This window comes from Panthera uncia (assembly GCF_023721935.1).
Source record: "Panthera uncia isolate 11264 chromosome C1 unlocalized genomic scaffold, Puncia_PCG_1.0 HiC_scaffold_4, whole genome shotgun sequence".
NCBI classification, from domain to species: Eukaryota; Metazoa; Chordata; class Mammalia; order Carnivora; family Felidae; genus Panthera; species Panthera uncia.
The window spans coordinates 58,376,032-58,387,881 of NW_026057585.1; the positions used below are offsets into that span (position 1 = coordinate 58,376,032).

At 45.1% G+C, this 11,850-nt stretch overlaps 1 long non-coding RNA gene across 1 annotated transcript in view; it reads right to left on the bottom strand.

Moving 5' to 3' along the window:
- Positions 1 to 6,049: 6,049 nt before the first annotated feature.
- LOC125913635 (uncharacterized) overlaps positions 6,050 to 11,850 on the bottom strand; it is a 7,791-nt gene continuing 1,990 nt past the window's right edge. Inside the window, exons 3-6 of the long non-coding RNA XR_007455060.1 lie at positions 9,672 to 9,762; positions 7,338 to 7,479; positions 6,700 to 6,837; positions 6,050 to 6,311 (exon numbers count right to left, since the gene is read on the bottom strand). This is a non-coding gene — a long non-coding RNA (uncharacterized LOC125913635). The remainder of the gene's footprint in view (positions 6,312 to 6,699; positions 6,838 to 7,337; positions 7,480 to 9,671; positions 9,763 to 11,850) is intronic.

The following is an 11,850-nucleotide window of genomic DNA, read 5'->3' on the forward strand; positions in this document are numbered from 1 at the left end:
GAATCACTTGCAGGTCCTTGTGTGTGCTATGCTCTTGTGTCCTCCTGAACCGTTGCATATCTGGGACATGTTTTGTTGAATGAATGGTGCTGAGACACTTGAACTTCTTCCAGCTTTCCAGAGCTGTAATTCTAGCACTCCCGGGGAATAGACAGATGGGCCCAGCAGGATGAGGGCCCCTGTCTTCCATGGCTGCCCGGCCCCTGCCCTGACCACCCTTGGCCTTCTCCCGATGGCTGAGCATGCAGCCTGCTGGGTAGGCTTTTCTGCCCCTTCAGGGCTGTTTTCCCCTCAGTGTGAAATTTCAGTTTTTCAGTCCTGTGTCTGTGCCATGCCTCTGAGCACCCTGCATTATCCCCATTATGTCACCTATCACAGGGTACTGCGGCCCTGTTTACTTGTCTGGAAGCAGCAGGAGGCGTGACCACATCCGTTTTGCTCCCCATTGTAGCTCCAGTCCTTGGCAGTAGGGAACCAATGTATATTTGGTACAGGAACGAAAGAATGAATAGCTGTGGGGTTGGAGCTGTGGCACAGAGGCAGACAGGGAGAATGTGTGGGCCTGAGTCCTGGCACATCTGACGTTTCTAGCTCGGCTGATGGTAAACATCAGCCTAGCCTTTATTTTTCTCATTATGTTTAAAACCCACCAGTTGCCCAATAGTATAATTTTCTAAGTGGTTTCATTTCAGCTCTGCTAATTGAAGAGAACCAAGCTCTTTTTGAAGGCTTACTTTGTGTGTGGCTGTCACTGGTGAGAGTCGAGACTGGTTGTCAATCACTGACAATAGCGTGCCTTTCTGGAATAATTTAAGTTTAGGTCTTTCTTTCACTCAGGCATTCATACCCTGTTACATGTTTTCATACTGAGCTGAGAACAATCTGGGGTGAGAAACTGTCATGTGTTCCAGGAACTGAAATGGAGATTTCTTTTGAGATTTCAAATTCCTCTGGTCTGTGGCTCACAGTAGCTTGGGGGGAAGATCACAGGTTTGGGAGTCAGACCTCCTGGAAGCCAGGTTCCAATATGCTGCTTCCCTACCCTCTTCGCCAGCCAGGTGAAGTGACTCAGTTCCAGAAACTATCTCCTGACACAATTAAAGGGGGTGTGAATACTTTGCACCAGAGATTATCGAGAGAATTAGTGAGATAATGAAAAGACCTGGATAAGAGCAGACACTTTGGAAGCAGGGGAACTTCCTGCCAGGTCCTCATACTGCACACAGCTTGCAGTATCTCATTGCAGACAGGGTTCCAGAGGGGGCTCCGTATGGTCACTGGGCACGCCCCGGGGGATTAGGCAGACGTGTGTTCAAACCCCAGCCCTGCCTCTTCCCTCAGCAGCAGCTGGGAGAATGAGTAAATCACGTGCAGCTAGAATTTCTTTACTATAAATTAGGGAGAGCGATACCTACTCAGAAGTTGTTACGGAGACTGAAATTATGTGAACTATCACCATAGTCAGTACTCAGTAAATGTCAGCTCCTTTCTCCTCCTCCTCTCCACACTTCAATCCATGTATTTTATGTTAGGAGGATGGGGAGAGAAAGAGAGACGTGATTAAGAAAATGGTCCCTTAGGAGCACCTGGGTGGCACAGTTAAGAGTCCAACTTGGTTTCAGCTCAGTTCACAATCTCACAGCTTTGTGGGGTTGAGCCCACATCAGGCTCTGTGCTGGCAGTGCATTGCCTGCTTGAGATTCTCTCTCCCTCTCTCTCTCTCTGTCCCTCCCCCACTTGTGCTGTGTCTGTCTCAAAATAAATAAAACTTAAAAAAAAAAAGAGGGGTGCCTGGGTGGCTCAGTCGGTTAAGTGGCCGACTTCGGCTCAGGTCATGATCTTCTGGTACGTGAGTTCGAGCCCCGCGTCGGGCTCTGTGCTGACAGCTCAGAGCCTGGAGCCTGTTTCAGATTCTGTGTCTCCCTCTCTCTGACCCTCCCCCGTTCATGCTCTGTCTCTCTCTGTCTCAAAAATAAATAAACGTTAAAAAAATTAAAAAAAAAGAAAAGAAAATGGTCCCTAAATCCTGCTTCACATTAATTTTTTTTTCAACGTTTTTTATTTATTTTTGGGACAGAGAGAGACAGAGCATGAACGGGGGAGGGGCAGAGAGAGAGGGAGACACAGAATCGGAAACCTGCTTCACATTAAAGATGCAAGAATACAAGCATTTGCATGGCGTTCTTAGCCACACCTACCTGCAACTTGCTCATTTGTTCCATAGATATTTATTGAGTACCCACTGGGTGCCACATATGGTTGTAGGCAGTGGGGTGCAGAGACACAGAAAACAGAAGTCTGCTTTGATGGTGCTTATATCCAGTGAGAGATGGATAATAAACAAGTAGACGATATAATGTCATAAATAGTATAGGCGAAGAGAAATAAAGCAGGGAACAAAGAATTTGTTATTATATGTGAATGGTCGGGGGCAACTGCTCTGAGGAGGAAACATTTGTGCAGAGCCTTTGTTCGTGCTGTTCCCTGCACCTACATGTAGTGCCATCCCTGTCACTTGTTACTCTCCATCTTTCAGGACCATCCTATTCATCAAAATTCCACTCAGACATCACCTTCTCTGAGTGCCGCTTCTGCTCACCTACTGAGGCAGAGTTAGGCTCTCTCTTCTCTGCTCCCGCAACACCTTATACTTCATCAGGCAATACTTCCCATGTTCAACATGCTTCTCCTCCATTGGACTCAAGCTCTTCAGGGTCACAGGCTCTTCTTCCTTTCAGCTTCAATGTGGGGCACAGTGCAGAATGAGTTCCTTGATGGTTCACAAGGGAGTCATGGGGGCAGTGGGTCGACTCAGATGTCAGCACATCCTGGCCACGCTCAGGAGTGGCAGGTAGGAGGCTGCAGTTTGTCCTGGGGAAGCCCACCCAGCAAGGGGATGTGCCCTTTGCTCTCCAAGCTAAGCATGCTCTTTCTCAGACAGGGTGGTCATCACAGAGCACAAAGTAAACTCTGTTTCAAACCTTGTGGTTGGAAATCATCTTGCTCAATAATATAATCGTTATACAGTGCCGGTGTAGGACCTCGAGCTCATGGTTTGCACCTCCATCCAGCCTTCCTCTCCTCACACCTCCGTTGCCAAGTCTGTCATCTTGTTTCTCACCCACTTAACTTGCCCAGTCCCGCTCTGCTTCTCCCTTCCCCTCCCTGCTGTGTGGTGGATGGGTTGAGCTCTCCTAAGACCCAAGTTCAGTATCTGGCTTTGCCAGTTGTCATATATATGGCCTTGGCCCAATCAGATCCCTTTGCTAAATCTCAAGTTCATTACCTTTGAAATAGAACTAATCCTCCTGTGCTCTGCCAAAGATACATCATGTTACCGTAATAATGTTATAAATTAAAATATCCTAAGGCAAGGGTCACTGGATAGCTCGGTTGGTTAAGCCTCGGACTCTTGGTTTCAGCTCAAGTCACAGTCTCACAGTTCCTGTGAGTCTCACAGTTCCTGAGTCTCACAGTTCCTGAGTCCCACATCGAATGCAGAGCATGCTTGGGACTGTCTCTCTCTCTCTCTCTCTCTCTCTCTTGCCATCTCTCTCTGCCCCCCCCCCCACTCTCACGCTCTCAAAATAAGTAAAGTAAAACAAATAAAAATATTCTAAGGCAATATATGAGCTGAGCTACAGGTGAAAAACCCCCAAATTTCACTTCTAGCCTCTCCAACCAACTGGCTGTAGCAGTTCACTCACTGTCTCTGGACTGTTTCCCCAAATACACGATAGAGTTGACAAAGACAACTAACACCTACTGAATCATTGCATGTGCCAGGCACTCTTCTGAGTGTTTGACCCTCCTCACTATAATCCTGTGAACTTGCTACTATAGTCACCCCTGTTACACAGCTGAGGACACATTGGCACAGAGGTTACGTGACTTGCTCACGGTCACACACTTAATAAAGGACTGAAGTGGGATTCAAACCCAGTCTGTCTGGCTCTGGAGCCCACAGTTTTAACCATCACATCATATTGCCAACCCTGATGCTGTAATTCCTACCTGGCAGAGCTGTTGGGAGATGCAGAGAGATTATATGGAGAGGATCTATGCTATTGTAGACATCCAATCAATATTAGCATGATTGTGTTACACCTCTTTGGAGCTTAGCGCAGCCTAAGTTTAATAAACACTTACTTTGTTGCTGCATTTGGTTGTATGTCTGCTTCGCATTCAGCTGTGATTCTCAGGATCAGGCATTTACCTGGAGATGTTGTCTTCCTGCAAACCTGAGTGTCATAACATACCAGGACCTTCTTAAGAATCCTTCTAAGAGGGTGCTGCTTTGTCCTTTGTATTGGTTCTTTGTCAGTGGTTGAGGCTTTGGAGGGAGCTGAACGTTAAATAAGGAGTTGGGTTTTGTTGTAGAGGTCAGTCTGTTCTGAGCACAAGGAAGGTGGGGTCGGGTCTGCAATTTTCTCTGACTCCGGGAACAAATACTCCGCCTGCTCCTCTAAGCTGGAGAGTCTCGAGAGATGTGGGGATTGGTGGTGACCTCCAGCCCGCTGGCGATTACACAGAAAGCTGAGAGCAATTTTTAAAGTCTTCTCGCCATTTTGCTCTCCCTTTAAAAATTAAATGCCTGACACCGAGGTGTTTTATTCCCAGTCCAGCTGGCCTTTAAGTGGATGGCTTGGAAGTGAGAATGCCTGATGACCTTCTGACCTTGGGAGTTTCCAAGGGTGGGAAATGGCACCAGAAGGGAGAGTGACCTCATTCTTTTTGTCAACTTAATGAAAAAGAAATGAAAGCATCAGTCTTGATGACTGAGTTCCACAGTGAGGGAGCCATGGGAAGGCTCCAGGAGCAAGGATGTGGTGGGGAATTCTGGACCCGGCAGGACTGGGAGGTGTGTAGAGTCTGAACAGCACCACGAAATGGGCACTGGACCTGGAAGGGGAAGACCTGGGCTCTAATCTCAAGTCTGCCACTAACTGTGGTTGTGGGTAAGTTACTGACCCTTTAAATGAAGGTATTATACTCCATGTTTCATATGTAAACAGTGTAATGAAGTTGTTAAAAGCAAGCCTTAGAGTGAATGCTAGTTGTACCGCTTACTGCCTGGGTGATTTGAATAAGTTAACTTACCTCTCTGAGCCTCGGTTTTCACATCTGTGAAATAAAGAGGTCGGAGTCCATGCCGTTGTTCATCCTGTGCTTAATATGCCCCCATAGCTCCCTTTCTACCCTGATTTCTCATCTCTGCCTGGTCACATCCTCCTTTGGAATTCAGACCTAATTTCCTTTCCAGAGGAAAGCTTTTCTTGATGCCCTGGCTGGTGGAGCTGCCCCCCAGGCCCATCCTGCATTCCTGTCACCTCCAGTGCCTCCCCTGTCCCTGCCCTGATCACTGCCTGTGGAGTCCTCAGGGGCCTGGGGCTGGTTCTTCTCCACCTCCCCAGAGCCCACACAGGGCCTGATTCCCAGATGCAGGCTCTAAATGCCTGCTGATAGAATGAATGAATTTCTTTCCAGCTCTGAAATTCTATGCTTCTAAGTCTATTTGTCCTTATATATGCCTAATTTCCAAAAACAGACATAAAATACGTTTCCTTCCTTTCACAAAAAGGTAATAAATACAATCCTTTACACTGATATAGAAATCTGCACTCGACAAAACATTTTTCACATTTATTACCCAGTACCCCGCTACCTAGTGGCTTATCAACACTCGAGTTTCAAAGCAATTCAAAGCTACTGTTGGAGCTCGTACAAACAGATCTAGCTTTTGAACTACTGGAACCATCTCCTTGCCTTGAACTGACCACACGCCCAGGACCGCTGCCCCCGCCCCCTCCCCCTCCCCAGATGGTCTCTTCGCCAAGCCCTGAGGTCCCGGTGACTCCCAGGTAATGAACCAAGTAGGTCTGCAGGTCTCCCTGATCTCAGGAGTCCACTTTCTTAGTCTGGTTTGTATCATTGCAACAATGTCTGTATCAAGTACGTGATTTCCAAATTCACAGCCTCACAACAGCCTGCTGTTGACAGAGTTGTCAGCAGGGGGAAAAAAAAAGAATGCAAGATTGTCCAACAGAAATAAATCTTGGAGAGTGTTTTGCCAAGCCATCCAAGCATTCATACATTTGCTGCTGCATGCAGGAAACGGGGGAGGGAAGGGAAAAGAAGGGGGAGGGATGAGCAAAGGAAGAACTGAGGCTGGCTGGTGCTTCTCCCTCTCCCTGCCCTGCTTCTCCCATCCTTCCTGAAGGCCCACATGAGATGTGTGTGTTATCTTTTCCTTCTTGGTTTATTTTCTTCCTGTGCCTTTTTTTCCATTGCCACTCCTGGTGGGCTGCATGCTAAAGGAGAACAAAGAGATTTCAGTTTGCTGTGGGTGTGGGGCTTAAACACTGTGTTGGACACAAACTTTAACCCTACAAAATAGGCCTCCTCCACCATTTGCAAATTGCTGTGGCTCCCCTTTGCTACTTGGATCTATTTCTGGACCCCTAACTTCAATTTTTAATATGCTTTTCTGGGATACCTTGCCCATCCAAATCTCCTCCAGGCCTCAAGGCCCACTTGGAGTTCTGCTTCCTCCACAGAGCCTTTCCAGACAAATCCAGTCTTTTTCAAACTCTACTGATTTTGGAGAGCTGTGCAGTTAGAATGCTACAGGCCTTTGGCTCTGTTGCCTCCAGTTTCCTTCTTCGCACCTTTCTCCTTTGTGTATTTCAGATTACTTACTTTTAGGAGATTTCAGAGTTGTTGAAGGAAGAATGAACATTTCCCTGGGTGTTTCTGTGCTTGAAAATGCTTCTGCTTTTAGCAGGTTCTGCAATCTTAGGCAAACCGTCAACATCTCTTGGCCACGGTTATCCTCCTCTGTAAAATGGGGCAGTAATGTCTACCTTATAGAATGCTTATGAGGATTTAATGAGTAAATATAACTAGCTTTTGAGGGCTGTGCCTGGCAGTTAGTGGCGATCAGTGAACAATGGGTTTCTCCATTAAGACACTGGTCGGAGATTGTGCCGATGATTAAACAAAGGATACTGTCGTTAGTGTCTGTGGGGGCCACGCTGCCTGAGTTCAAATCCAAACTACACCACCCTGTTCCCAGAGCAAGTTAGTTCACCTCTCTAAGTCTGTTTGTAAAGTAAAGCTGATCATGGAGCCCACCTGTTAAGGATGATACAAAATAGTCCGTGGAAAGCATTTGGCAAAGTGCCTTTGACGGAACAGGCATTCAATGCATGTCAACTATTTTTGAGGAGGAGATGGAGGGCATTTTCATTTATTCTCTTAACTGTTCACTGCATTCCAGAGTGCTCTGATGAGGGAACTATCACCCACTGTGTAGATTCTGAGGATTCACATCATACCTGTGATGAATCAGATGACTGCATGTCAGTAAGAAGAGCCCAAGGCTTGGACTTCTAGACAGCTACCTTGAGCCTGGCCTCTGTGCTTTACTTCATTGGTGACTTTGAGAAAGTAAACTTCTCAGAACCTCCTTTTCATCCCCTGTGACATGGGATAATAACATCTACTTTTAACAGTAAAACACACACACACACACACACACACACTCATTCACTAGTGTCAGCACATAGGAGAGCACTGTTTGAACTAAAAATTGTGCTACAAAGGAAGGATATTATATATCTGTTGTTATCATCCTTATTATAATCAGCCAAGTAACACTAGGATAGCATGTCTCATATGCCACCCTGGGCTGGGTCTGAGAAGTCTCCAACATTTTTGAGCAGAATAATCGTGGGCAGTGGAAATGTCATGAATTCTGAGAGGGCCAGAGCTGGTGTTCTGATCACAGGCCAAGCCAGAGCCATCCCAGAGTGGTTCAGGCCCGAGGACTGGAAATGAGCATTTAGAAGACCTGCCCAACTCTGACTCTGCCTCACGTACCAATTTAGCCAATCCACTCCATCTCTCTGGGCTGCTTCTTCTATCTTGTTTTTTTGTTTTGTTTTGTTGCCTACTAAGTGGGGATTAACAACGCATGTCTTGCCTACTTTGTGCAGTTCCTGGGAGGGTCAAATGAGGTGACTGATGTTAAATTGCTGGGGACATGGTATCATGCACCGTGTGCCGTGACATTGCTCAGCTTCCCCACTGGTCTACAAGGTTTTGGAAGGGAGCGACTGGGCTCCCTTATAAGCATTTTCTCGATGCTTATGACAATGCTTATAACGTCACATTCAGCGGATGCTCGGGAGCTGGTAATAGATAAAGCACTGTTGCTGTTCATCTTATTAATAAGCTTCAATGCTTTCAATCCCTAAACTCCTTGCCAAAAGAGAGCTCTTCCTCTAAGAGGTTGCCTTTAAGCTTTAGGTAACAGCAGCTGCTGGTACCACTGCTGCTGATTGTTATTGCCAGTGAAACACCTCCTGTGTTGTGCTAGGCACTTCATATGCGGTATCTTTAATACACAGGGCACTTCTGTAAGGGGCGTGAGGAATCGTGCTTAGAGAAACAAGGGGAAATCTGCTCAAGGAGACATAGCTTATAAATGGAAGAATGAGGATTTGAACCTAGCGTGTGTGATTGCAAATCCTACGTGTGTTCCCCTGGACCCCATGGCTACTGGGAAGCCCACAAGCAGCCCACTTGTTCCGTAATAGCCCACACTTGGGTGAGGCAGTGATTTCTCCTGTGAGTGGATTAGAAGTAATTCCCACTTTGAGAACGCAGGGGTGGGAGGAGCAGACAGGCCAAGGGAAAAAAGCCAGAGAAGCAATTCTTCTTGCGATGAAAAAAAAAAAAAAATCTGTATTTGGATTCTTTTTTACACATCCAACCCAGCAGAAAATTGGTTTGCGGAAGATGTAGGTCGTGGCTCTGGCCCCGGCATCTGGACGCCTTATATTGTACACTATATTACCGGAGTAATATCGTGCACTTTATTAGCACCAGCAGGATTTGGGATTCCCATGGGGACTGTTCTTTGCTGTCAGATGTATAAGGCCATTTAATCTCCTTTATCAGATCTGGTTCTGCTCCCCCCATCCCCACCTCCTCTTGCAGACCAATAAAGAGAATTTCTTCAGATTCATTGGTCTGAAAACTAGCTTTTAAATACTCCTTCATCCTCCTCAACCCCTGTATCTAATAAGCAAGCATACCAGGGAGGTGTCAATGCCTTGAAAATCACTCTGTGCATTTGAGTAGCGATTTTCTCAGCACATTTGTAATTGGAACTTCCTTTTCCTAATGCAGAGACTGGAGGAAGAATTTGCTAATTATTCCTAGCCAGCTCTGGTCTCACCCAGGTGCTGTGATCTTTGGGGACAGGACTGGCATTCTCTTGTTAGAAGGCCAGCTACACCTTTAGGTCTGGTTAGAGAAATGGCTAGACTCACTTTGGAAAGAAGGACAGTTTTCTCAGGACAGAATCTGGGTTTATGCCTGGCCTGTTTGGGGGCCGTTTTTGATAGAACCAAATAAGATATTCAGGGATCAGAAAGATTTGTGTTCAAAATCCAGTTCTGGGCGTATTCTCTGAGCTCTATGATACTTATACACACACATAGTGTGTGTGAGCCCTGGGATTGTTGCAAGCGACCTTGGGATCAGACATAGCTCTGCATTTGGAGAGACCACAGTCGTGGACAGGACACGTGTCTGAACAACTGCTGTCAACACAGTGTGATAGTGCTGTGGGGTCACAAAGCAGATCCTTGGTGCAGACATACCTGTCAAGAGCAGGAATCAGGGAGGAGAGGATGTCTAAACCGACGGCAGTTTTGGGTAAGTCTCTTCAACTCTGAGCTTCAGTGTTTTTAGCTGTAAAATGGGGCAGTAATACTTACCTTGAAGGGTTGTTTGGGAAATAAGCTATATACTATATGTAAAATGATTAGCTCAGTATCTACCACATAATAACTAGTAGTGTTTAAAACAGATGAAGGGTTGAGCAGCAGCACTAATAGTTCCTTTTTTATTTGTGGGGCAGAAGTGGAGAGAACTGTAGCTATAGATCTGGGAGACTTGGATTTAACTCAAGTCCCTTCTTGGCTGTGTGACCTCAGGCAAGTTGCTTCGCCCCTCTGAGTCACAAGCTCCTTTCTGTCAGATGGGGATAAGGTGGTGAGGATCAAATAAAATAGTTACATGGGAAGGGGTTTCACCAATGGTGAGGTATTGTGTGTCTAGAAGGTATTCATCTTGTTACCATTGTTATTATAACTAATAGGTGGAGACCATGTGGGAAAGTCAGCTCTGCAGACTGGAGGATGTTTGATGCTCAGGAGTTGAACTGGAGGTTAAATAAGCCAGGCTTAGTTCACCGGGTGTCTATATGGAGTGCATAATTTTATTTTTTAAATAATTTTGTTTCAGTTTTTTCATCATGATAAGTGTACTCTTTAATCCCCATCCCCTACTTCGCCCATCCTCCCTCCCCTCTGGCAACCACCAGGTTGTTCTCTATAGTTAAGGGTCTGTTTCTGGTTTGCCTCTCTCTTTTGCTTTTCTTGCTCATTTGTTTTGTTTCTCACATTCCACGTGAGTAAAATCATATGGTATTTGTCTTTCTCTGACTTATTTTGCTTAGCATTATACTCTCTCGCTCCATCCATGTCATTGCAAAGGGCAAGATTTCATTCTTTTTAAAAAATTTTTCTTTTATATTATACTATTATAATATAATAATAGTATTATATTAGTATTATGTATGTGTTATTATATATACTATATATAATACTCTTTCATATATGTCACTTCTTTATCCATTCATCAGTTGATGGATACTTGGGCTACTTCCCTAGTTTGGCTATGTAAATAATATGGAGCATATGATGTTAAGCAGGAGTTCTCAACCATGGAGGGATTGGAGGAGAGAGACAATGTAACAATTACCCAGGACATTTTTCCAAAATGCATAAGTACATACACACAGTTCTTCTCCCCACCATCCCACCCGAATGCCCGAGGCGTATCAGAATCTGCAGTAGGCATCAGTGGTTCGCATTTGTCAAAAGCTGATAGCCCCTTCTTCCCTAAAATTGAGCTCTATACTTGTAAAGAGCATTATAAAGCCCACTTTGTGTTAAATCCACATCTCTCTCCCTCTTGTCATCACCATTTTTTAAAAATTTTTAAATGTTTTTATTTATTTTTGAGACAGAGAGAGACAGAGCACCAGCAGGGAAGGGGCAGAGAGAGAGGGAGACACAGAATTGGAAGCAGGCTCTAGGCTCTGAGCTGTCAGCACAGAGCCTGATGCAGGGCTCGCACTCATGGACTGTGAGATCATGCCCTGAGCCGAAGTCGGACACTTAACTGACTAAGCCACCCAGGTGCCCCTTGTCATCACCATTATAACACATTAGCCTGTTTCTATGCCTAAACTGTTGTTCCAGCGGATTAAACACTTGTTCTCTATATTTGGCTTCTTCATTACCACCCTATCTGGTGTATCCAGCCCCCTGGACAGTTTTAAAACCTAGGAAGATTAGATGTTTGAATTATAGGGCTATGGAATGTGTAGGACTAACAAAACAGGGATATCTTCATGAGGAAACCAGGATTTTTAGAGTCTTGTTAGAACTGAAGATTCCTTGGGGTGCCTGAGTGGGCTCAGTCGGTTAAGTAACCAACTGTTGATTTTGGCTCAGGTGATGATCTCTTGGTTTCTGAGATAGAGCCTATATATATATATATATATATATATGCGCTATATATGTGTGTGTGTGTGTGTGTGTATACACACATATACTTGTGTATATGCTATATATGTATATATATAAATGCTATATATATAGCATATATTTATGTGTATATATATGCTATATATATATGCTATATATATGTGTATATATGTGTGTATATATGCTATATATATGTGTATATATATGCTATATATATGTGTAT